This window comes from Symsagittifera roscoffensis, chromosome 9, assembly GCF_963678635.1.
Source record: "Symsagittifera roscoffensis chromosome 9, txSymRosc1.1, whole genome shotgun sequence".
Taxonomy (NCBI): Eukaryota; Metazoa; Xenacoelomorpha; order Acoela; family Convolutidae; genus Symsagittifera; species Symsagittifera roscoffensis.
In genome coordinates, this window is record NC_087070.1 from 24,555,217 (window position 1) to 24,582,724 (window position 27,508).

The 27,508-nt window shown below is 36.8% G+C and overlaps 2 protein-coding genes across 2 annotated transcripts in view; one reads left to right on the plus strand and one right to left on the minus strand.

Moving 5' to 3' along the window:
- Positions 1-27,508, minus strand: part of LOC134854912 (leucine-rich repeat-containing protein 71-like) — a 251,335-nt gene that overhangs the window by 47,856 nt on the left and 175,971 nt on the right. The gene's annotated exons all lie outside the window — the stretch shown is intronic.
- LOC134854542 (histamine H3 receptor-like) overlaps positions 25,517-27,508 on the plus strand; it is a 95,325-nt gene continuing 93,333 nt past the window's right edge. The window contains exon 1 of the mRNA XM_063870839.1: positions 25,517-25,906. The gene's annotated coding sequence lies outside the window, so the exon portion shown is untranslated. The remainder of the gene's footprint in view (positions 25,907-27,508) is intronic.

Below are 27,508 nucleotides of genomic sequence, written 5' to 3' on the forward strand. Positions count from 1 at the left end.
CTCAGACCATCTTGTTGTCCACATCCTCAAGCGAACTTGGATGAAGAATTGACGGAGCGAGTGCGGTTGTCACCAAGGAAGGATGAGGACCTGGGAAACTTGAATGTAACACATAAGTTGATCCTGTCTCATCGATAAGAGTCTAAGGAGAAAGCGAGCAAGTCAAGCGAGTCATCAAAAATATTGGATCCAGGCACTTCTCTTGATCGGGCAGTAAGAGGTGGAGAACATTCTTGTGATGAGCCATCTTGCGTGAGGATACAGTCATTTCAAACGGAAGAACTAGCCACGTGGATCTAGCCATAAGGAGAAAAGTGAAGTGCAAATAGTGGCCGACGATTGTTACGCGAGCACCACGGTGAATTTGGCGACCGCACTGGGATTTTTCTCGAGAATGTGTAGCAAGGAGACGCTGAAAATTCTGGAGTCGGAACACCACCTGGTGACAGCGTTGAGTGTTGAGTCTTTGCCCGGATTAATACAAATGATCCAGAAGCATATCAGGAGATGAAAAGTCGGAAGCAGAAATGGGGTTCCCCGTGAGCGAGGCCTATATCCTGCCAATGAATGCGAAGTCTCTAGTGGGATCAGTAATGGCGAACTTGTTTGGGAGCCATTATCCACTGCACATGTCACTAGTGGATACGTTCAGCCAGATGGTTATGATTGATAAGGTTTTCTCGGTGCCCAAGTGTGTGCGATGGCAAGAATGTCAAATCACTCACATCAGTGGCTTCGGAAGATGCTGGGAGCAGTGCGAGGACCAAGGGTGGAAGACTTGAGTGACATCTGGGGAGAAGAACTCTTGAGTTTGGAAAGAGAGAACACTAGTGATTTCGAAAGGCAAAATGCGACTGGCAAGACGATCAACTGCACACAAGCTGTGGATGAGAACGATGTGACGCAGACGTAGATGATGGAATTTGAAACTTTGCTCGAGGCCTCGGGGGAAGTTAACCTCCGAAGTATCAATCTGACACATGGGGGTTACCCATGTCACTGTCTGGCACAGAATGTGTGGTATCCTGAGCAGTCGAACCTCTGCTTGTTATCGGACATTGAAGAGATTCGGTCGATAGGTTTACCGGACCAACAACAGAAGGTCACACTTTTCGTTGTGAGATCGATATTGGCGTTTTGATGGATTGAAGTGAATATAAAGAAGTATCGAGAATCAAGGGCACGGGCAGTGGAGGCGATGCACGCTACTGATTATAGCAGTCGATAGCTATACCCATGGAAGTAAGGCACGTGTGGAGCCGCATACGGTTCTTCTCATGGTTTCAAGCAACGCTGACCTCATGCCCTATGCTTTGACGAAGGTCCACATGAAAAAAAATCATAACGGTATCGCCAGTTCCTAGCTGAGATAGGTCCAGAAGTCTTCAAGAGACCGTTGCTCACTCATCGTAATGGGATAACGACGGGATGGAAAAGGTTTGGTAAAGTGTCTAGAGATAAAATCAAGGGAGTCGATACTGGAGGAGGACCTGGCAAAGAATATGAGCTTGAGCTTACATCACTCCTTTTGTCTGAACAGGAAGCCCAAGGTGAAGAAGCTACCGAGTCAACCGAGAAGATTACAAGAGCAAAGGGAATGGATGCGGGCCTATGAACAACTGACGGCACGGGGAAGAATTGAGGAAGAATTGACGAGGTAGATCACGGTTTCGAGCACATCTGGACCCTGTACTTCAAATACAGGGGTCAAAAAGTGAGCAGGGTGATCGGAGTGAAATCTTGAGACTTGAGTGGGGAATAAAAAGGGGACTTGAGTGTTCACTTGGATGAAATCAGAGGGCACGGAAAAAAATTTCAATATATATAAACTTTTGTTATCTAATATAATATATCTGTTTATATATCAAAATTTGCATTGCAACTTTCTGACTGGGTTGAACAAAAGAGTTTTTAGAAAAGTAAGCTTACAAAGCTGAAAATCAGAGTACAGTTAGTTGAAGATTTTGATTGCTGTTCAGCTATAGAAAGACATTTTTACCTTGTTGTGAATTTTGGGGATGTAGATAAGGTTGATCTGCTGCAAACTTCTGTAAATGACCACTGGCACCGTATGTGGAGACACTCGATAATCTGGAGGCTCACTGACATGCCGACGCCGCGCGATGGGGACATCGATCCTGAGTCCGGGGAGTATGTGCTAGTCGGTCATATTTTAAAATTTGACCTTGATATGGAAGTTTAACCCTGATTTTGGGGACAAAAGTAGTTTTTCATAGATTCGAATCGACCATGTCATGCTCGCGACAACTGAAAATCAGAAATTAAGATCATCAGAAGATTCCAAATAAAATTGCGGGAAAGTTGACAGAAATTACAAGAGTAAGATTGCTATTCGCAATTTTACCAGAATCTTCAGTAAGAGTAAAGCTGTCTTGTTCCCGACTGAATTCGGAAAAAAGTACAATCGATTAGGCAAGAGTGAATTTTGACTGGGAAGATGATCAACTGAAGCTGCTCAATGTTCCGAAGAATAAAACAGCTTAAGTTAAACTTATTTACTTCAAACTTTTTCTAGAGTTATCTTAGTAACGTTATTTACTTGAATCTAGATTCGTGTCCGTATGTGAGTCCTGAATTTATTTTCTTGAGTGCACTTTAACTGATTATGTTGAGACAAGTCGAGTATTAGGTTGATCCATCTGAAATGGATCAAAAGCCCACTTCCAATAAAAAATAATGATAACTAGAGCTTCCAACCCTGTTTTTAATTGCGTTCGCGTGTTTTAGGTATTTAGAGACCTAGCCATGGGGTGTTTTTTTTCTGGAGTGGGGGTTTTTTTTGTAGTGGTCTTTAACACGATTTGTAGTCTCATGTCTTACACGAACCGAATTGGCTCCGACTGAATGAGCTACAAAAGCACAACAGATAGTGTCCCTGACCCTTGAGACAATGGTTCTAGGGCTTGTTTTTTTAACCTCATATGTGACATAAGTAGGCGACTGTTACAGTTGCAGAGTTTCGTCAGAGGACGTGGTATCAAGGCATCAATTATGTTAATTTGGACAATGAACTAGAAAAAGTTCATCAGGAACTGGTTGAAAAGATTAGTGCTCAATTCAATGAACGACCTCCTGATGATTTTCCTGTAATGGCTTTGGCAAGTAGACTGCTTTTGATAACACCAAATTTGTTGAGATGTAACTTAATGCAAATAGCAGAAGTTATTGTTAGAGCATTATCATTTTTATTGGACTTTGTGGAAATGAACAGATGAAACCTCTGATAGCGAGACGTTTGGGTTTGCTTGGATTGACCCTGGACGATATTGATGTCAGCAATTCCGATTCAAGAAGTGATGCCAAGAAAGTTTCAGATAGTATCGTTTGTTTTTATATTCGTGTCTAGCTCACGTTGTCAATCTTTTTCCAATGAAATTTTGAATACAAAAGATGATGACGAGTTTGATTTTGACGCTGATGATGTTGACCTGAGATGCCTTGCCACAAACCAGAATATAGTTTTCCATAAAATTGTCTCGCAAGTGCATTCGTTTGTAGCTGAACTAACGAAAACCAGTAAGCTTGTAGATTCCCTGAATCAATTTCAGACGGCAGCAGGTAAAGAGATTCTTAAAGTTGTTCTAGACAAAAAAACACAGTAGAATTATTCTACACTTGATGGGCTTGTGCGCTTTTCAAAGCTGAAAACTGTCTTGGTCATTTTACTTCCCGAACTTGTTGATAATAACTGGGAGACTGTTATTGAATATCAAAGTTTTGGAGCCTCTAGAATCGGTAACCTTTAAGATGCAGAAGGGCTAGGCTAATGCTGAAACTATTGTTGAAGTTGCGGGTGTTTTGCGCAGCATTGTCGAAGATGAAGTTTCACTGCCAGGTCTTATTAGTCGAGTTTTATCACAACATATTGACGGCAATTCTGTAACTCAAGCCCTTAAACGAAAAAATGGCGGTTTTTACAATTTTTTGCGCTCCAAAATGCAAGTGGCTAACAATATTAAAAGACGTAAAGAGCAAGACAGTTCACCCAATCGCGCTCCCACGTCAACCCATGGTTATACTGGCAGCTCTTCTGCACCCGAGTCATTTCAGGAAAAATTCACTCGAAAATGAAACTTAGCCAGCACATTAATTGAAGAAGATCCTGTGGCTGTGATGTGCAATTTCAAGCCTGCTTCGGCTGACCCCGAAAGACTTTTTTCGTCTGAAAAAAAATTACATACATAGCCGTTTGACACCGCCGACTGTCATTAAGAAGAACGCTCTTTTAATTTTTTGCTGTTTAACAGAACTTGAACAATTTGTTATCAATTTAGAACTATTTATTGTTCGACTTTTTAACTTAAAACTGTGTTTTGTCTTAAAAGTGTGTGTTTACTTCAATCTTCTTGTTATTATAATATTTTTTTTGATTTGTTGACTGTGTCAATTCATTTTTCGACTCTCAAAACTGTGTGAATGTGTTAATTTCAGGTGGTTAATGAATTCAAAACCATGTAGTATAGTAATTGCGATCGTTGCTTGCGATTGTTCACCTTCTTGCGATTGTGATAACTTGCTTGGAAAACCAATGCGATTACGGTTGCCATGAACTTCAAATTTTAATGTTTTTGTGAATTGTTGTTTGCGATTATTTGAAATCCTTGCCCCCAACCCGTCTTTTTGGCTAAAATTAAAATCTCAGACTTTAAAGATTAGTTTTCGAGAAAAGTTTAAAAAAATTCAAAAAAGGTCAAAAAACGAAATGGTGATTTTTCTAGTGGCCCTAATTTTTTGGGTCAAAAAAATTGGGCGTAGCCCCTCAGTCAGAGGGGCTTCAATCCACCTCTTTTATCCTTTGAAGCAAAAATCTCAGATTTGGGAGGGTAGTTTTAGAGAAAATGTTAGAATCTGAAATAATAGGTCAAAATTTCACCCCACATATTTTTTTCGAAGGCCGTAGAAAATGGGGTAAAGTAAAAACAAATAAAAGGAGCAGACACACAGATGAGTGGGCGGACTTCCCTTTGGTATCTTTTTTTAAAAATCGGAATAGTAGTCTTTGAGAAAAACCAAAATTTTAAAAGTGAGGAGCTTTTTCAAAGTGTCTCAAAAAATAAATAAATAAATAATGCCATACGTTCCCATACGATCCCACACTTTTTCATCATAACTAAAATTATCAAACAGGAACATAACGACAGATTTTAGTTTTTATCCTATAACGATTTCCTAGCGTTAAGATTAGGCCGTCAGTGCTTCTAACCGTCTCGACTAAAGCCAATTCGAAGTGTTCTTCAACAAGATTGACTGAACGAACGTGTAAACGTTGAAAAGAGATCGGCCGAATCGTGAAATTTAAACAATTACATGCAAAATCAGCGGGCTCAATATCCCCAGACCACGAGGCCTTTCCTAAATTATGGCTACTATTTTATCATTATTTTATTATTGCTTAAGAAGATCGAAGAAACAAAAAAGTAAATTTCAAACGTTTTCGCAATGTGCATCGTCACGTTTTTACAAAAAAACTAATCTAAATGGCGTCACCATATCAATATACGACTGTTTTTTACAAATTTTCTCATAAATTGTGGATCTAAACATCAAGTTAAAAACTCGCCACTCAAAATGGACCTCTGAAATTATTCAATCTTTTAAAAGTACTTTTAATCTCTAAAAGTATTTAAGCAATTTGTAGTTAGTTTTTATAGAAATTTTTGGAGCAAAAATTGATTAGGATATGTACATTTTGATTCAACAACGAAAATGAATTTTGAATAATTTTTCTGTGCCAGCTCTTTGCTTTTAAATTTGTCGCGCGTGTTCAAACTCGGCTTTTTTTACCTGATAATTATGCATCTCAAGTTAACCAATCAATTTGACTGTTCTACTTGTCATTTTTTCCCAAGTAGCATCTGCGCTATTTCACTTAAGTCTGCTTTGCTGAAGGTGGAGGCCTACCGGTGAGTCAGCTTTCTTATTTTCTTCTATTCTATTGGTCAAAAGCCGAACAGTTTTTCCAACATGGGTGGAGGTACATCCACTAAAAGACAGTTTATAAGCTCTTTTGACTTGAGGTCAATAGATAAGGCTGGTTCTGGCCCCTGTTGACGTGGTTGTAAATTTCTTGCTGTAAGAACTACTTAACAATTGTTTAGTTTTCGTATCCTATTTTCAAACTTTTTGGCTTTCGTTACATCCATAGTGAACCATCAGCATTTGGGGCTTCGCATCCTTTAGTGATTGAGTTGAATTACTCCTCTCCTTGTCAAAGGGCGTGCCCTTACCTTAATTGATTTTGGCAAATGGTGTCTGTTGCCACTTTTGCGGACTAATGTCAGCCATTGAGCCCTGTTAGTTTCCAAATTTTTCCAAATTTCTCGCAACTAGATGTACAACATTTTGAAGTACAGTGTCTTGGATTTAAGTACAGATCGGGCGCAGCTCCTGTAGTTAAACTTAGTCCGAGTATTTGTTGGTTTTTGATTCAAATTGCTGGTTACCCTCTTTTCTTGCGATAGATTTACGTTCAAAATGTCATTTTGATTAATTTCTTTTAGTCTGAGCTATAGATTTGATTGAAAGGAATTGGCGGCGTCTCTGAAGAACACTAGTTGGATCAATTTTGACTGTTCTAACATTGTCATCCCCATAACATTAGAATATTTTTACCTGTGGAGTGCCCTTCTCATTGTTCTTAGCCCTGCAGCAGCTTTCACAATTCAAGACTATCTCGGGTATTAATACGTATGCAAGAACAACCAGTTTTTCTTATTCAAGATGCCACCCGTTTTTGCATCTCTTGTATTCAATGACCTTCGGTCGATATGTTAGTTTCCTGCTGCAACATGAGCACAAACCGTTATTGTTATCCATGAGCTGGCGTACGTACACCCATGCTTCAGCGACTGGAGTTGAAGAGCCAAGGAATTATTCAGAAGCAGTGTTTGGACCCGAAAAGGAGCAGTGGTCAGCCATTGTGTCTTTGGATGTGAAGCCACGGAAAAATTCAAGGGTTAGCCAATAAGGATCAGCCAGATTGATCAGAAAAAGTTCATGCAACTGAAAGGGTTTTCATAGGCAAAAACGAAAAATTGATAAAATCAAGTATTACATTTATGGATTTAGAAACAGCATCTCTGTTTATGATATTGCCAGGCTACTAGCTTGTAAATATAATTTTAAGGAGATTGGGGCAAAATTGACTACAGTAAGAGGCACTTAAAAGAGATTCAAGAAATTAACTTTCTTTAAACTTACATAATAAAAACGCTTTCTTTGTTAGCTCTGAGACTTCGTCACAATAGGATAATTGAAGTTCCATATGTTTTATATTCCAGTGAATCAATTTTTAAATTGATCGCAATTATAGCCTAAAGTTTTCATGGGTAAGGGTTATCGTTTATTTTCGTGCGATATGAAACCAAATTCTGTATAAGAAAACATACCAAGAGACAATCTAATTGAAATTTAGTTAGTCTTGCTTGATATTGTGCAAGAAATATATTTTTGTTTGACTGTTACAGAAAAAGACGAGACATTTGTGTTGGGAGCAGGGGCGAATCCAGGATTTTCTCGAGGTGGGGCGGATTTTCAAAACAATTTCGAAATTTTACTTTTTTTTATGTCGACCAAATTGATTTTCCAAGCTCTCCCAAAGCATTAAAGAGACCTTGTTTTGGTGAACTTTTCTTGCAGGCAATATTTTGATAAAAAACAGGCCAAAAATTAGTACTGCAAATGTTTTTTAAAATTGATTTTACTATACGGCCTACTCAACATTGAAAACCAAAAACTACTGAAATTGCAAAAGTAAAAAATCCAAACGAACACCACCCCCCTCCACCCGAACGTTTGATTTCTCTTGCTCTCTTGACTTTAGTTGCTACTTTTGGAGCGAGGAAAAATTGTACATACATACTTACACACATACATTCATACAAACATACACTTATACATACATACATATTCCGCATTTTTCGGGCGAATTCATCCAAAAAGTGACCAAAACCTATCATTTTAAAAACAAGGCGGTAAAGAAAAATTTGCCAACAGATGACTGTTAAGATTTTTTTGGAGAGCCCAAAAAATCAAGTTGGTCGATCTAAAGTATAGGTTGCGCAAAAAATTTAAATTATCTTATGTTGATTCTGCATTCATACTAAGACAAGATCTCCTGCATGCATACATACATATACACATCAAAGGATACAAAAGTTACCCTTCCAAAATTTAATTCTACCACCCTACATCGCTTATAAACAATTTAAGAAAAAATTCGAAAGGAAAAAAATATAGCAACAGGCATCGAGAAAAAATTTAACTTGCGCAAAAATTTGTTGAAACTGGACAGCAGGTGAATAAATTTAGATAAACATGTGCAAACTAATTTGTGTGCGTTGACTTTGACATATTCGCTCACTGTGAAAAAGTAGAGTTAAAAAATCAACTATTTTAAGTTTTTTATGATTCTCATAAAAATGAAATAAAAAGTCGATGATAATTACTTTGCAATGGTTTCAATGCTTTTTAAATTAGTAGCAAACTAAACCATTTTAAACTCATTACACTTCATCAAATTTTAATAGAAACTGACGATGAAACTCAAATATAATCGATCTTTAACAATCAAAATCGAATGCAAGACATCGTTTTAAAAAATTTTTCAAAATATTTAGATTAGATTAGTTTGGACCAATACCAGCGTTCTATTTTGAACTGAGTATTTGCCGAGAAAAGTTTACTGTTAAATCAACTGTTTGGATTGAATTGTTTATTAGGCTTTTTTGAGGTTGCAGCGAGCATAATATGGAGCCCCACAATGGAGAACGAGTGCTTCTATCAGTTGTCTGATTGTCGCGTACCAAAATTTCCGAGTAACGAAAGTCATTACAGAGTGTGCAAATGGGCGAAATAGTCAGAAGTACACTTTTCAAATTGTCAGAAGAGCAAATCTGGACGTCAGAAGTGCAAGTTTTCTAATAAAAACGTCTGGCTCGTCGAGGTGTCTAGTTGGCCGAAAATGTCTAGTTTGCCGAAAGAGGGCGTTTGGCAGCAAGTGTGCAGTTGGCCGAAAGTGTCTAGTTGGCCGTCTTGTCGAGCAAAAATGGCCATTTGGCCGAAAGTATCGAGTTGACCGAAACTGCGCGTTTGGCCAAAAGAGTCTAGTTAGCCGAAAATGTCTAGTTCGCTTAATGTGTATATCTGGCCGTCTAATTGGCCGAAAATGGGTGTTTGGCCGAAAGTGTCTAGTTCGCCGTCTAATTGGCCAAAAGTTGGCGTTTGTCCGAAAGCGTCAAGTGGGCCGAAAGAATCCAGTCGGCAGAAAATGGGCGTTTGGCCTAAAGTATCTAGCTGGCCGAAAAGTGTCTAATTGGCCTTAAGTGTCTAATTGGCCGTCTAGTTGGCCAAGATTCAGCGAGTGAGCAGGGATACTATTGAACTAGTGTTAAATTGGTCGAGCTGCTAGAAAGCCTTCATTACGAAAATATGGGGCGAGATTGGAATTAGCCGAAATTTGTTGCGTGGCCGATGAGCATGTGAGCCGACAGACGAAAAGGCAGAAGAGTAGAGATCTTTTCAGTTAGCCACACTCCCTGTGATTGCCCGATCTCAAAACAATTTGAAGAAAAAAAAAAAACTTTATAACTTGAGGCTACAAACTTGATCAGATGTTTTTGGATTACCTTGGTTGGACTAAATACTGGTAATCATAATCAGGGTTTGGATTTTTTTATATCAAACGCAAAACTGCATGGTGTGGTAGCGCAATATTGGGCAGATTAAGCTTCAGGTTTTTCAGCCTCAGGTTTTTCCGCATTTGTTGTTGGAATTCAATCGAACTACTTAAATCCTAACCACAAGGATTAGAAATCTGAAGATGGTGCCTGTATGGTGTTCATAACATCACGCTCTTCGCATACAACCGCACCGATCCAAAAGCGCGTTAACAGACTTGCTGAACTTCAGCACTATAGACTCGCAGAAGGCTACTCAGTTCTATCTGCATTTTTTGCTATCGTCAAGATCCAACCTTGTCATTTGGCATGATGCCATTAATAATTCCATACGGAAGCATAGTAGTAACAATAACCGTAGACCAAGTTTTGAGAAGCTTACGAATTTGTGTTGACGGTACAAGAAGAACATGTGTGCAATCGCTTACTGCCAACAGAGCGGTACAGAGATTAAAGAGAAGTAACTAATTGAAACTGGAATCCCCTACTTGATATCTAGAAGGACTTCAGGTCTAATCGAAAGGCAGAGGGCCAGTTTCTCATTCAGAAAAACGAGAAGCTTAAAGACCTACTCTTGTTAAGTGGTTGCAGTGCTAGCCAAACAACCCTCAAAACAGTAAGAAGCGGATACGTTTACCCCTTAAAAACCGTAAAACCGTACAAAACAGCCTTAAGATAGAAATTTTAAATATTCAAGTAAATATCCCAGCAAACTAACTTTCCACTGATATGACTCCTTGTAGTTTAATAAAGACTACGGGGTTAAAAGTTCTTCAGTGCATAAGGAACTTATAACGCTCATTTCATTGATTGCTTGTAGTTTCATTGTCTCTAATCTAGCTAAGTTAGAAGTTGTCTCCTTTTTCATCTCAAAGTCTGCGTTTCGTATCTAGAGTCAACTCTCAAGCTGCTAGGCAATTTTTTGGCTTCCATGAGCTCAAAGAATTCACTTGTTATTTAACTTTGAAAAAAAAGCTCCTAAACGTTTGAATTTTGACTGTCTTATTCATTGATATTTTTTACGTCGTACATAAATTACCATTTAAATATTCTATTGGTAAGATATAAAGCATCAATGAGTAAAAGGTAACCAATGAAAGCATGGAAGAAAATATACGGAAAAAGTTAAGTAGTTATTCCAGTACAGGGTTTGAACAGATCTTTTTCTTTAAACAAATTTTGTGTTTTTGTAGTAGAATACTTTGAAAGTCAAAGCCGATAGACAAAAAAATCAAGACAGCTAGTAAAAAATCTGAATTTAATAAAACAGGCTGTTAAAATGAGTACGGAAATCATTAAATTTGCCTGAAACATCCCAGACAAAAACAAACCCAAACTAAATCTTTGGCTCCACAATTTAAAAGAGACCAATGGTAAGATTCGAGAGGAGGCTGAAATTTTTAAACCAAAGTTACAAAAAACACAGAAGCAAATGGGACGGTAGTGGCAGAAGCAAACGGGAAGGTCAAAATACTCAGAAGCAAATGAGAATGTCAAAATCTTTGCTTCAAATTGGTGGTATTGGGTCAGAAAAGTCCAAGGCAGCTATCAAAAACTCGTTAAAACCTAATATCAAAAGAATGCACAATTCGACCTCACATTCCAGTCGGTATGCGGTCTTATTAGAATCTAAAACTTATAGTAAGATCTTGCTTTGAATAGTTTTTTGCAATAAAATTTTATCAGGCAAACTAGCGTAGCTTTGAAGTTAAAGTAATTGCAAAGAGAATAAAACAATTAGTGGTATTAGCCAAGGATTATGAAGGAAGGCTAAAAAATTGAGTTGGAGAAACATGCAAATAGAAGATGAACTATGTACCGAACTTAGTACTCAATGATGATAAAAAGGAAGAGGATCGTACTAGCTCCTGGGTCGCTTTTATCAAACATCAAATTTCTGCTGACTCAGTCGCGCTACAGAAAACACAGTAAGCAATGATTAAAAAAAAATTCCCACCACAGGCTCGCTGTCAATTTGTGAGTTTCATGGAAATACTGGTCCGGTATCCACTGCTGAGAATCAATCATCTATTGATCCTCGTTTGCAGAATCGTAATCATATAGCCTCCCGACAAACTTACCCCAATTAGAAACTGCCTTCACATACCAAAGATGCATCTATTAATTTTCCTCCTTGTCTTGCACCTCATACAAATATTAATTATCAACCATCTTCCATTTGTCCTCGAGCTTGTTTCTTCTCGAACGCGAACTTTCGATCAACTGTTAGTAACACAAACGTGCAGGGTCTGATGAATTTTTTTCATTACTCTACACCGTTCCAAAAACTGTTGCAATTTTTGTTCTGCAAGTATCGCATGATAAGCCGATAGCACCAACAGCGCATTCACATATCCGCAAGTCGCAAAAACAGCAAGTTTTCTGTGCACCAAACTGCGCTGCTAAAAGCATAACTGCTAGGGTCAATTTGAGCAATTCGGCATGTGATCGGATCTCGTCAACACCTGTCATGTCACTGCATCAACACGCCTATGCAATTGAGTTTTCTATAGCCACTCCGATTGGTCCAACTTTTGAGATCATGCGGTATACCAGTGCTGGTACCGAATACTACACTCCTCAAGCAGATCTTCAAAGTACAAATCCTGCTTACCAAGAGTTTTCTAACAACCTGATGTTGGCTCGTTGTATGAACATTCGATAGAGAACCACTTTCGGCTCCTGAACTCACGGGTTTATTGAAAAGTAACTACAAAGATCATCTCCCAAAATTGAAATTACTTCAATTTGACGGCAGTGCTCTGAACTGGCTCGAATGGTTTGGAAATTTTACCACAACCAATGATTCCGCACTTCTTAGTGATAAAAAGATTGAACTATTCTAAAAACGCTTGAAGTCTAAAAATCAAAGCAGATATTGCCGAATACAGTTATAATTGAGTTTTGTACAACGATGCAATTTCCACCTGGCAGAGAAAATTTGCCCAGCCTCATACTATTATTTGAGCTCATTTGGATAAGTTAGCGAATTCGTCTAACCTCAAGTTGAATACTTCAGAGAGTGTCATTTGTTTCTCTTCCGCCGACTCAGGATTGATTGCAGTTTTTTAATTGAGCAACAGTTTTGGTTTTCATGCCTCAGTGTGAAACAAAGCTTCCGTAATTCCGCGAAGGCAAAAAAAGCACAACAGGACTGTGAAAACACTCAGAACGTCCTTTTCCAAGTGTTGATGGAATTTTTCCACCGAAACAACCCAATGAGCCGAAAGCTTTTAAACAAGTTTCCACTCATTCCGCTTTACGAGAGGCAAAGGACAAAGAACTACCAAAAGTTTTGTTGCCAATTGCAACAGTTGGTATCTTCAAACGGCGCCAATTTTAAGACGTTGGTTTTTGAGACGTAGCATCCATAAATTCATGGGCATCTGCAACTCTCGGTAACAGCTTAAAATTAGTTGGTGAGACAACCATTTGCCATAATTGTCATTGAAACTCAGCGAGTCAAACTCAACCTCTCGTCTGAAAGGAAAAACGCTCCTTTATTCTCAAATACGGAGATTTTTATTGGAAGATATTCGAAATATATGTATGATTTTAATAGAGTTGCAGAATATATAATCTCAATTAGTGGTCTATTAAGGCCGTCCGCCGGGTTCAAATCTTCGTGCCCAAGAGTGTTGTTGAAGATTCTTCTTTAACTTAGCAGATAAAGTTCTAATACGGTTTGAATTATATAAGAATTTTAAAAAGGCGTTTCCATCCTCAAGTTAAAACATTCTACGATGATCAAAGATACATTTTGCCTATGTTTTGGGCTGATAACAACATCAATCTACCTTTGTTTTTTTTCATCGCCCACTCAATCAAAATTTTGGAGTGAGTGTCAATGACCCAGAGCTGCGCAAAAGATACGCAGATACAATAGGGGTAGTTATCAAAAAAACGTCTTTCCATGTGATCCACGTGCGCAAACCGATCGCGAGTGCTAATTTCAGCACCACTCAGTTACTATTCCATATAAGCCGAGTATTGTGCCTCGAGTCATTAGCGGGGCTCCTAAATTTCTGGGTACATCCTTACAACAATTCCTATCGGTGTGTCCAGACCTTCTCCGCAGCTTGATTTTTATAGCAGTGCGCTTCCGACAGCACAAGTACAACATCTCCGCGGATTTAGAGGGTAAGTTTCTCCAGGTAGAAGTCCTCAACCAAGATCAAACCTCGCTTTGTTTATTCTGACGGGAGGATCACACATCAAACACTGGTAGTCCATCAGTACACTCGTCATTTTTTCGGCGCCCTTGTTTCAACGACTTTCGTAAAATTTGTTTTGTCAACAAAAGCAAATGAAAAGATGTCTGCATACCCTGGAACAGTATCCGTGGTTACCGAAGAGCTTTATACTGACAAATTTATAGATTTTTTCAAACTCATTGAGCAGCCACTCATAGTTAGTTGCAATTTGGTCGAATTTCTTAAATTTTGTATAACTTTTGAGTGCTTAACTTTTGAGTAAAATTTTCTTTTTAGTAATTTCGTTAGGAATATTAAAACCCTAACTGTCGCAACAAAAATTCTAAGGTCACGGTAACAATTTCCCCCTTAAAAATTGTCATGAACAATCGTCGCATGTATTAGATGCTAAATAGTCTCATGTAGTGGGAGACAACAGATTCGTTGTTCGCTGAGGTGTTACTTGCCCTCCTGATAAGGTTTTAACTCAACTAACCGTTTAGGTTTATGCATCTTCTTTATATGACCTTTTTGGGTAGTAGCCCTGTACACCGTAATGGCTCGTTTTTAGAGACATTTCTAAAAAAAAATTGGCTGAAAATTGGGTAATGATTCACCTAATAAAAAAAAGGAAAATTTCCTCGAGTGGCACTCCGCTCTCCCCTAGTTAGGTCAACTGACAATTACCGCTGTAATTTTGCAGAAGTGTGGATCGTATTGGACTTGACATGCTCGGTGATACTTCTTAGTTTGTTTTCTACACGGTTGCGTTTTGCGAGGGCAATCCACAATATTGGAAAAATATCAAATCTTTTTTGACTTCGGTGAAACTTGTTGTGCGCCAAAGAAAGCATTACTAACCATACCCAAGTTAAGGCTTCATACTGGTCTTCTTTCCACACAATTGAAAAACGAAATATTTCAGGCACTCGTAATTACAGTGAAAAGAAATTTTCATTGTGGACAGATGGCACCACCGTGCTGCAGTGGCTAAAATCTAATGATAAGTTGCCTTTCTTTGTCGGAAACTGCGTCGGCAAAATCGTTCTGCCACCATTGACGAGTGGAATCTTGTCTGAGCGGTGATAATACAGCTGATACCAGTACGCAGGGGATTTCTTCCAATTGGGCCGAGCAATCTTAACACTAGAAGATGACCGTTCAAACCAATCTAAAAAAAATAAATAAAAACAGATTAAGGGGTCCCTCATGCAATGTCGTCAATTTTTTGGAGACATCTTCTACCTTCGTCTTCGATTCTGCGTCAACCAAAATTCGTGATCATGGTCTTGACTTGGAAAAAGTTCCTGCAAGAAATATGGAACCACTGCCTACAATTTAAGGCTGCTGCCGTAAAATGCACATTTTTGTGGAACCAGAAATGTGGAAAGGAAAGTTCTGCATTTTGAATAAATCCACTCATTTCTTTTCAAATTGAAATTAATTTTCTCTGGCAAAACCATTAACAGCAACAGCAAGATTGTCACGTACTCCTCGTTCTTGATACTATACCAAGTTTGATACTAAGTTTGGTAATAAACATCTCAATTTGCTTGAAATCCAGCAAACATTTATTTGGTTGTTGGCTCGTTACCTCCACTTTGAGAACTTCCAAGCAGGGCTGGACTACATGCGCTTTGTGATCAATTTAACGACCGGCTGTACATCTCAAGGTTATGCCACTACTAGATACCAGCTCACAGGGGGCGGGCATCGAACGTTTTATTGCCAGCGCTTTCAAACTGGATAACCGAAAAAAAAGTTTGTTGACGCAGAAACGGAACTACTTGCCTGCATCAAGAACTGGAACCACATGGCTCCAGTCATCTTTGCGCTTTAAAGTATTTCCTGTGCACCGCACCAACTTGGCGGCTCTTGGGTAAAGAAGAAATGTTAGAAACAACACTCTGCTTAGTTGAGCAGGCCTTGAATACAAGGCCGATAACTCCGGTATGAAACAATTTGCGTGATTTAGAAGCGTTAAAACACTATCATCTTTGCTTGAGCAGTACGTCGGAAAGTTTACTTCGCTCTCTCTCTCTCTCTCTCACTTTCACTTTCTCTTCTGGGGAATACTTTGATCGTAAGAAAAATTCAGTCCTAAGAAAAGGTACGACCATAAACCTGACCATATAGCAGGCTCTATAGCTTACTTTACTTAACTAGCGTAGGAAGTGGAATACTCGTTCTGACAATGTTCTCAATTAGGGTGATCTCATATGGGTGAATGAAACCGATAGCCCGCGTGCTTATTACCCTCTGGGTCGCATAATTAAGTTAAGCTACGGTAAAGACGTATGCGCATTAAGACTGGTACTTACAAATTTACCCGACTGATCGATAAGCTCGCCCCAGTTGTTCCGTATTTCGGAACGGAGGATTTTCGCGCTTAAGTAGCCCGAAAGTAAGAATATAAGAGGAAAGTAAGACAGTTATATTTATAACGAAAGTGAGAAAGTAAATAAGAACTGGTGGCCGCGCGGTCAATAAAATAGTGTCTCATACCAGTCACCCGAGTTCAAATTCCCCATACCCTGGACTTTTTACTTAAAAAACCTGAGGGACTAAAGTACCATTTGACACTTTTTAATAGTTTTGGTTCACGCATGATTTAGTCTGACCTCTAAAAAGAGCAATTTTTCTCAAGGACAATAACTTTTGAGAGCTTCCTTTGAGTTTTAAGCTTTAAGAGATTGATCTTATGAGCGATTAAAAAGGTGTTAAAATATTCTTTGATCAGAGTTAATGTTTACTTTTCTAGGTTTTTTTTCAGAATTTGAGATTCGAGCGAACATAGCTTAAATGTTAAACCATCAGTAAAACTTCTACGTGCTCAAAGGAATTCTACGTTGTTAAGGTTAACTTTGCTGGATTCTCGCAAGACTTTGATTCAAAGTTCATTGGGGAACAAATTTAGTTCCAGGAGCTGTGGCATTCTTTGCGTTTGACTCGGCTTGAAGGCACTGTCTTACGGTTCTACTGGAAAAATTGTTGGCCTGTTTTGTCCAAAATTCGCAAAATGGGATCTTGACAATGATTTGGAAGCTTTTGGAAAATCAATTTGGTCTACCAGAGAAGATTGACAAAATTTTAGAAAATTGTTTGAAAATCGGCGCCCCTCGAAAAAATACTGGATCCGCTCCTGACCCCAATCGCAAATATTCCTCATGTTGTTCGAAAGTCAAAACACAAAAAATAAAAAATGTGAGTTGTCAGGACACGCAGATATTTTGCACATGAAGTACGGAAAGATACATCATTCTTGCTTATTGCTTAACATCGAGGCAACTAAAACACACCTTTCAAATTTTAATGTCACAAATTAACAAATAACACATACAGCTAGGAAAGCTTGGATATGTTAACACTAATGAGAATTTTTTTCCAGTGAACCTAAATGGAAAAGTCAGATTCTTAAATTTAAAAAGTCAGATCTTTGAAACGAATGCAGTGTACGCAAAGCCAATCAATCCAACATTTTATCACTTTAGTTAGAGTGCACCGAATAAAAAAGTTGCACAGTAACAGAGAGTTAATTCGACCAATGCAGATTGTTTTAAGAGAAAAAGGTTCAAAAATGCGCAACAATTTAGAAGCTAAAAGCTAACCTTGAAGCAAGAGTTGTGAGTGTGATAAAAACATGTTAAAATCGAGATGATAAGTCATAGCACAAAATCAACAAAAAACCAAACCAAACCAAATAAAAACCGTATTATCAAAATCTAAGGTTTGATTTGTTTTTGGCTGATCAATTTTTTTTAGTTTTAGAAAAGGTTTTGCCTTTTTTGAAAAAAAAACTCATCGAATCTATTTCTAAATAAACTTCGAATAACCTTTTTTACTTACTTTCTTTTCAACTGTTCAAACCTGAAGACGCGCCAATAAGAAGTTTTATGTGTTCCATTAAAGACAAAGACTTCAGCTTATCTCAGTGGGTAGTGACCCTAAAACGTTCGTGCTCCAGCTGTATATTTCTGAGGGCGAGGTTTCATTTCCATCCATCCTGAAGCGAGCTTAAATACAACTACCCATGTTGACGAGTTTATTATCATATGGGTGATGGCCAGAATGCACCTGATTTCTCCCTTTCCAAGTTAACATTCAGGACATTTTTATTGGATCGGCGTATAAATTGACCTTCAGCCACATTAAATGATAGACCTTAAATAAAGGAATCTCGGCGCTTCCTGCAGGGCCCAAACTGGTCACATCTTCTTACAAATGCGTCACATTCATCCGCCTTTCAAGTATCAGGAGGCAGTAAACGGTTTCATTATAAATTTGGAAGTATTTTCTTAATGAACAAAAAAACATGTTGCAAGCTTGCGCTTGCTACAAAAAAAAATTATTTTGATAGGAAATAAAAGGATATTTTAACTGCAAATATTTTTCATTATAAGTGTTTGAAACTTGCCAGCTTAGTCAATTTGAGACAATTAATGCGCGATACATATTTTGAGATATATAGTCGAAGGTGGCAATTAAATCCACCATTTAAAATTCGTTTTTTTTCTCCATATAAAATTCGTTTTTAAGTACATTTTTTGATAATTTTTTTAAAAATGCATCTAAAAAAATTGTTAAGCTGAGCTCGAATTTTCAACTAAATTTTTCGTAAAACGATTTAAACATTGCCAACATTGTCAATTTGGGACAATTAACGCGCGATGCGATTTATTTCGCAGAAAATTAAACGGTCTAAGAAACTGTTCCAAGTTGAATTGTAGCATGTAATTTGGTCTCTTTAATATCTTTCTGGATGATTACCACTTTGTATTTATTTTGAGGGAATGGTGTTCGAAATCAAAAGACTGCTCGTATCAGGGCGAAGCTCTGAATGTTCCGACTGCCTTTTAAGTTTTATGGAGCAGTAATAACAGGAAAAAGTTAAATGTAATAAAACAAATTGAAAAACAATTTTTCTCTAAAATTTGAAAATTTTTATGAAAATCATCCCCACACACGCCATATAAAGTACAAAAAAATAGATTTTGCTCCTTGTAACAAATCACTTATGGTAAATAAGCTTCTTTTAACCAATTTGGAACGATTTTTAAGACGGATTAATTCACCGCTTGCGCGTTAATAGCGCGAAATATATCGCGCGTTAATTGTCCCAAATTGGCCAAAATGGCAATCTTTCAACCCCCATAATTTTAGCAAAAAAGATCACAGATGAAATATATTTTCAAATTTGGGCTCAGGACAACAATGTCAAAAATGGCTAGTTAAGAAGTCGAAATTTGTCTAAAGAAAAAAAACCCACCCCGAGCACAAATATTCCGTTACTTTCGTATCGAAAGTCGGAACAATAATTTGATATTCATTCTTTAAAGCAAACACTACTCCATAGATCTTAAAAGGCAGTCCGGACAATCAAGGCTTCGCCTTGATACGAGCAGTTCTGTTCAGTTTTGTTAATACGTTGCTCTGCGCGAACTTATTTTCTTGACTTTACAACGTGTGTGGTATGAAGAATTCAAATTTTTTTTATCATATATCCTTTGCAACTTTTTAGATTCTCGATCTTTTTTTATTTTTTAAATATTAAGACCTGAGGATGCACTATTTAAGCGTCTCATCATAATTTGATCTTTCAACATCTATATTTTCTTCTAAATGATCAGTTATTTATCCGAATTATAGTCTCCAGAAATTTTTTTTTGACTTTAATCTAGCACGGGGTGTCCGTTGCTCAAAATTAGATAGATACCTGTATCCATTTTAGAGAAATTGTGGTAGTTTGAAATTTACCAGTTTGGCTAATCAAGGGCAATATACGCGCGATAAACTTTGAGCTAATAACGCGTAATCGAAGATTTAAATCGTCTAGAAATTGTTCTTTTTTGGTCTATTCAAAATTTTTTGGTCTATTTAAAGTTTAATTTTAAACTTTGTATTTTTAATAGCAAGGTGGAAAACTTTTAAAACATCTTTTAAAGCAAAAGAAAGCATTTTTTTCTTAAGTTTTTTAAATGTCACCATTTATCTAAAAGCGAACAATACTCCATATATTATAAAGTTTTAACAAAAGCCAGAGGATTAGGGCTTCGCACTGATGCGAGCAGTCTTGAAGAGATTGACGAAAAGTTTGTGCTCGGGGTGGTCTTTTGTTTTTCTTCAGACGATTTTTAAATTTATAATTAGCCTTTTTTGACAAAGTGTTTTTAATCATTCGGAAAAAAATGCTGTTCCTGAGCTCATATTCAACCGTACCATCTTTCCCCATTCCCTAAGTGACCTACCGTAGAACCATAGAATACCCTCACTAAGAATGTTTTCTATATTTTTGTATTCGGGATTGCATTTCTATGATAGCAATTGCTTAGATTAATTTTCAAAAATGTTTCAATGTATTTTTTTTTCTTCGTTTTTTGTAAATGTCCCCAATTTTCTAAAAGGGAATGCTACTCCAAATATTATAAAGTTTTAACAAAAGCCAGAGGATTAGGGCTTCGCATTGATGCGAGCAGTCTTGACATTTCAGTTTTGAGGAGATTGATGGAAAGTTTGTGCTCGGAGTGGTCTTTTGTTTTTCTCCAGAAGATTTTTAAGTTTATAACTAGCCTCTTTCGACAAAGTTTTTTCTAAAACGTTCGGAAAATATTGCTGTCCTGAGCTCATATTCAAAAGATGATTCTTCTAAATTTTAAATTTTGGTAAACTTATGGTGTTTTAAATTTTGCCAATTTGTGCCGTCCGAGTTATTACCAAGTGAGTCAATTAGCATTCCCATGTGAAAGAATGCAGTTGACTCGTTCACTGCGTCAAGATTTGTTTGTTCAATTGAGATATTTTGAATTGCGTGCGCTGAACCGAAATTTTAGTTAGTTGAAAGTAAAATCTGTGTTTCTTTAATATAAAAAATGGTTTTTATATTTTTTCGAAAGCTTAGATTAAATGGGTTTTCGTCTAAAGGAATGTTTCCTAGCCGATCAAGGGAGGTTATCTTGCAAAGTTCTTGCAAAAGAGGGTTATCTTGCAAGAATCTTGGAAGAGGAAGGCTATCTTGCAAGAATCTTGCAAAGTTCTTGCAAGATAACCATCTCAAAAATTCTGTCTAAAAAACAAAAACAAATAACAGAAATTAGGTGTAAGATCAAAACAAATTGATTCTAGGACGAGAACCCAAAACTTTTTCGAGTTGATCTGAAAAAAAAATTAATTTTTTTTTTCAAAATTTTTAGTTTGAATCGTTAAAAATTGTGTAGAGTATGCTCTCAATGAATCATATATGCTCTGTTTTGCAGTGATTCAAATTTTCACAAACGAAAAAAAAATTGTGTTATTATTATCAAAAAAGCTCTAATCATAAATCGTTCTAGATGTTCAAGGAGCTTAGAGGGCATCTATTTTTTTCTTTGATTTTTGAAAGTTGAGATTTTTTCAAGAAAGTCAGTGTTTTTTGTTTACTTGCGTTCATTACTCTTTTGTAATTTTCGATTGGCTGTGTTCTAGGAAGGTGAAGCTGTTATCACAAACGACTTCTTCTCAAATAAGTCTACTGAAGATTTTCTGGAGAATCCATCAACTCATCTCGATTGACGTTATTGTGAGAAAAAACTGAGTTAAAAAAACTTAAGTTTCATCTTGTGTTTTTAATCTTGTGATTTATTTCTGTAAATTTATGTTCTCATTTGATTTAAATTGTGTTTTTCCTATTTTGAGAGATTTAGGTATAAGTTGTCGATCAAAACTTGAAGATAGCCGCCTATCACAATGAAAGTTAAAAAATTGAAATTTTCTGGGGGCAACCGCCTATTGGGCTGTGTGTATGTATGCGTAGCTAAAATTGCTTCCTTCTTCCACGAACGCTGTTGGTTTTTTTAAAAACTATTTTTGCCCAAAAAAAATTGTATTTGTGAAGATCTTGCAAAAAAAGGTTATCTTTAAAGGAGGTTATCTTGCAAAATCTTGCAAGTTAAACTCCCTTGATCGACTAGGGTTCATTTTATGCGTTTATGGCTCGCTAATAGTTATATACGCTTATCGCTACACCCTCTTTAATGGCCAGCCTCTGGGTCTTACATACACACACACACGGACGAAAAAAATCGGTGGTTTTCTATGCTTCAATTTGGCCTCGGAATGGTGATTTCGCTCATCGTTGCACCTCATAGGTCAATCGTTTTTTGATCATACAGGAATGTTTGTGCCAAAAAATTGCGAAATAAATAAAGCATACTTTTTTTTGCATTTTTGTGTGCTCGGTGTGATTGTTTCTCCTTACAAAACTCCATTTTGAATATTTTGAAAAAAAAATTGGTCGTTTGCCAGATGTACTGCTCTGAGTTGAAAATCAATGCGGTCACATTTAGTCAAATTTTTCTAGAATTTTGTGAAATTATGGCGCCAATTTATCCATTTTGGAGCGCGTGTGGGTTTTATGTTTGCACATATTTTGTACTTCGCGAATTTTGACCTGGCACCTAAGCAATCTTGGTTAAATTTTGCTCAGCTAATTGATCCAAATGATTTATTTCTAGACTCAAATTATATCATTTTAACTTGCGAGGAGTGGATTTATTGTGAGGAGTGGATTTATTCCGAAGAATTGGCAAAAATTTGACTCCCTTCTCACCATTTTAACATGTTTAAAGACTTGATTCTGGAATTCAGAAACATACAGACACAAAATTAAACGCCTATTCAGTGCACAGTTTGGCCTCGTAGTGAATTTCATTGTTCTTCCGGCTTACTTCTTCCGGCATACTTTTTATCTAAAAAAACACAATTTAGAAAATGTTAGCCATGGACTAAATGAATACCAAACAAATACGTAATTTATTTGGTTTGATGGTACCCCAATCCCAACAATCTGCCAACAAACAATGCCAAAAAAACAATATCATTAAATATCGAGTTTCCAGTCGATAGATTATCGCGATACCTATAAGCTTGTCGATAGTTATTTCAATATATTTTATCGCAATATATCGGATATGCGATTATCAATTTCCCACCCTGGCTCTCTCGTTTGAAGTCTTATCATTTTTTCAAGAACTGCTTCAGGCACTTTTGAATGCTGTGGCGAAACATTCAGGGTTTAGCCTTTATGGTAGCAGTTTTATGAATTTTTCATAAACCCTTCTCTTCACAGGTAGCGAACAGGCTTTTCATGAATCTTAGCTGACAGTGCGAAAGATATTAAATTGAGTCAACCATTAACGCAAGTGTTGCAATCAAACAACTTCCTCAGCCGCCAAAAACTAATGTCATTTAATTCATTTGATTATTTCCTCATTTCATTTTTTATCACTAGGAAGGAAAATTTCGTTGAAATTAAGACAAAAAAAAGACCTGGATTTTGTTGAAAAATATCACGGTACCCTTGACGTCATATTTACATGATTTGACAAACTACCACATGAATTATTCATACGATACGGTCAATTTGGTCCTGTTGTAATTAGATAATTTGAATGGATTGAAAACATACAATATAGTGAAAGAAAGAGATCGAGACTTTTGGATACATCAGAAAAATAGAAAAATAGAATAATTATAGTGGGGACTATTCATTAATTATTGAAGGAGTTCTTTTGAACCGGTTTTCGTGGCAGAATTGAAAAGAAAGAGGAAAAAATGGAGTCTGCTTCCAAACTGAGAGGGCACTAAAGAGCAGTTTATCAGTCAGAGACCTTTTTATATAGCAGTGTACTGTTTGATGATTCGGCTTCTATCTTGCTATGATTGGGTAGATGAATTGATGAATTGAAGATGGCGAGGAAACTCAATTATTCATCACTCTATGTTTCAAGTCCATCTCACATTTCCCATAATATCCCAAAAATTATTGTTCTTTCTAAAGATGGCGAAAAAGGAGTGCAAGCATTAGAAACAGATATTTGCCGATTTTTTTAAAATCATAATTAGACTTCAAAAATAAAAAAGATAACGTCACGGTTTTAGGCCATTTTATCCATGAGGGAAATTGATTCACAACCTTACAATCCAACAACCCAGATACTTCACTGGTGATTCACTGATAGATGATTCACAGATGATTCACTGATAGAAAGAAATGTACGCAACTTTTGGAAAAATTACTCGCAAGCAAATACCAAAATTATGGGTGCGTCTTGAACCCCGAAATTCTTGATGGTTAGGCTGAACAGAACTTTCTCATGCTGTTAAAACAGGACTTTTGTGTTTTGTAGAGGAGAAAGGCTGAATCTCAAATACTTTGCACATGTTGGCGACTTTTTTGAGGTTAATGAATTGTCAAAGTAATTTGGTGAACTGGCTCCGGCGAACAATGAAGAATATATGATGACAAAGCAAAAAAAATTAGGATGTTTTATGGGAATTTTTACAAAAAGCTCACGCAGAGGTGAGTGGTGGGGGTGTAGGGTTCAATAATCCATTCACTCTCAAGAATTTAACCTGTTGGCCATGCAACCAATAAGCTCTCTTTCAGGGCATTCATTGTCGGCCAACCAACCCTGAGAACTTACTACAAGTGCCATGTGCACTTTTATTTGGCGCGACTGCAGCGGTGAGTATATTGCGAGTAGTCTTTTAATGCGAGTTGTCTTTTAATGCGAGTTGTCTTTTTTGCGAGTGGTCCTTTTTGCGATTTGTCTTTTATTGCGAGTGGTCTTTTTTGCGATTTGTCTTTTATTGTGAGTTCTCTTTTTTGCGAGTTGTCTTTTTGCAAGTTGTCTTTTTTGCGAGTTGTCTCATTACAATTATTTGTCAAAACTCTCGCTAAAAAAGCCTAAACACGGAACTTTTGGCCACACACTTTTGGCCACACACTTTCGCAAAATTAATCTGGCCGAAAGGATGGTGCCTTCGGTGATCTTCTAGGTGCCCAATAAATAATGTCATAAAATACAACCAAAAGTGACCATTCTATGCAGAAGGGGTTTAGTTCAATCTTGCCTTGATGCACTGTTTGTGTGAAATAGCAATTTAAGTAAAAACTGAAAAATAAATTTTTTTCAGCTGCAGGCCTTTGATGTTTTTCTTAGTTTTTCTTCATTCTGTTTATTGAATTAATTTGAAAAATTTTCCGATCAATTACCCTGAGAAAAAGGGGGAACTTGGAATCAAACAACGGTAACTCCCCTCTCTGAAACCTTTATTATGCCAATCTCTCATTGTTATTTTGATGCGCTTTTTCAAAGGATTTTTCAAATTCGTTGAATTTTTGCTTTTCAAACACGATTATGCTATTTTTCAAATATAGGCATTTGAAGAGATTTATTTTAGCTTACGACGCTTGAAGTGAATTTCAATGCAACTTCTTAGATGGATAGGGTTTTTTATGATTATTGTTTGAGGTATCAAATTTTATTCCTACGAGACTTAACAAATGAAAACGTCAATCAGGGACACATCAATCGGAGGCTTTATTCGTAAAATAAAAGACGAATATTTATTGATTTACTCCCCTTGTTGAAAAGAAGCGGAAGCTTAAAAACGTTTCCTATAACAAAATAGAAATCGATTTGGGTGTCATTCAGTGGTTCTTATGTAACTATTGCGTCACATCGGTTAGTTATACTATCGGCTGATTGAACTATTTTCATCACATGAGGTACCTGGTTACGTCACAAAATACTAAAGTAAGGTTTAATTATTCAACTCTTTGTGACTTTGGCATTTTTTATTCTACTGTCACTATCAAAAATAGAGAAAGTGAGAAGAAACATTTCGAATCCTAATCCAGCGGCCAGTTTTTGCGACAGGAGAGATTGCCGGATTTCCTGGGGTTGGCTAGCAATAAGCCAGTGTCAGCTACTTACAGACCTGGTCTATGGAAGCAGCGGATTTGGGAGGAGTTTGGTAGAAAAGAAATCACACATACGAGTCAGTGTCACTATTATAATGCGATATAAGTTGGAGTAAAATACTCGACTGAATTAGTCTAATGGCACAGAAGGAGAGTTAAACATTTCAGCATCAGGCAACAACAGCAACACAACACAAATAACAGCACTTATCTTGTTACCATCCGTCGACAAACTTACTCCAGTCTATATTCTTACGCTTATGATACTCTTAAAGGTATGAAAAAAATAGCCACACATCTGAAAACTTTTGACATGCAGTTCAAATTTCCGGTACTCCCGTAAGGCCAAATTCCATTTTCTAATATGGGACTAAAATTTAAAATTTTGTAATATTGGTTCAAATTGTGGGCGTCAATTTTCCGTTAAAGAATTACAAAATCTAAAGAAGTTTGATACCAAAAACATGGCGACTGAAATTTCTTGTTCATTAGTTGGATTTCATGGTCATTTCAGTCGCAGTGCAGAATGTCGTTTACGGTTTTTCGATAAACATTTCTTCTCTGACGAGAACTCCTTCTTTAAGGAAATGTAATTGATATGAAATCAATTTAAACGACGGCCAATCCTAAAAAATGTTTTGCTGTCAATAAATAGCTAGCTACTGAAGTAAAAGTCAGCACTTTCATTTCCTCGCCAAAAGTTTTTCTTTTCAAAATTTTTGGGGAAAAGCCAGTGTGATTGGACCTTAGTTCTCTTTTCTAGTCACTGCTTTAGTCACCCCCCCCCCCCCCCTCCCCCCTCACCCTACTTTTTTTGAAGTAAATATAACAAGTATTTCCAATTTTCAACAATTTTTATGCAGCTGAAGCTTTAAAGACAATTTTTGAGCTCAAAATTTCCTAATGTTTGCAAAATTGGAGACAGATCTGGAGTTGAGAAAACCTTTTTCTTGAATACTTTGGAAAACCATATGAAAATTCAAGTTTCGTCTAACATTTTTCTCACATTTCAAATACTTTCTGTTGTTGTCATTATTGACTGCAGTTGATTGTTTGGTTAAAATCTTTCAAAATATTTCTGCTTTTTCCGATACTCTAGATAAGCTAGATGCTCGTTTAAGACTGAAACGGAAAAACGTGCGGTGACATAGCGGCAACAAATAAGTTAGATACGACTTGCGAAAAATTAGACAAAATAGTCGAGAACTTTTTACTGGCAGTTTGAAACTTTTCTCTGAAATGTTTTTGCTTAACAAAACTAATGAAAAATCGACGAGGTGAACCAATGTACCTAAATTATTGCTGATGCTCAGTTTATCACGTAATTTTTATTCAATTTTTCAATCTATACGCGCTTTTTTCTCAGCCTTCAGTTGGAATCTCATTTTATATCTAAAAGTCTAACCTCAACCCTTTGATTCTGCCATTATGTATAACTTCGACATCATATGTAGACTGGCAACCAATTTTAATGAAAACATCATAAAATGAAATCATAAAATTAAATATTATTTTAGTATATTTTAAACCAAAATGGATTATCCAAAGAATCACCGCTGCCCAAAATACACAGTTAAGGATTTTGACCATAAACTTTAATTGAGAGGAATCGATTTCTGTAAGATCAAGAAGATTAAATTTGCAAAATTGTTGGCTTTCCAGACAGTTTACTATCAGTATTAAATCTTTAACATAATTTGATAGACTATTGACGAGAAAGCAAACCAATTAACAAACAAATTGTGATCAACTGTACTTTCTAAGTAAACAACAGAAGCGTGGTTTTCAAAGATTACCGTTGCAGAGTTTGTGAAAGAAATGAGATAATGAAAAGGCGGAAGTAAATCTTACAAGCAGGAAAAATAGAAGATTTAAAA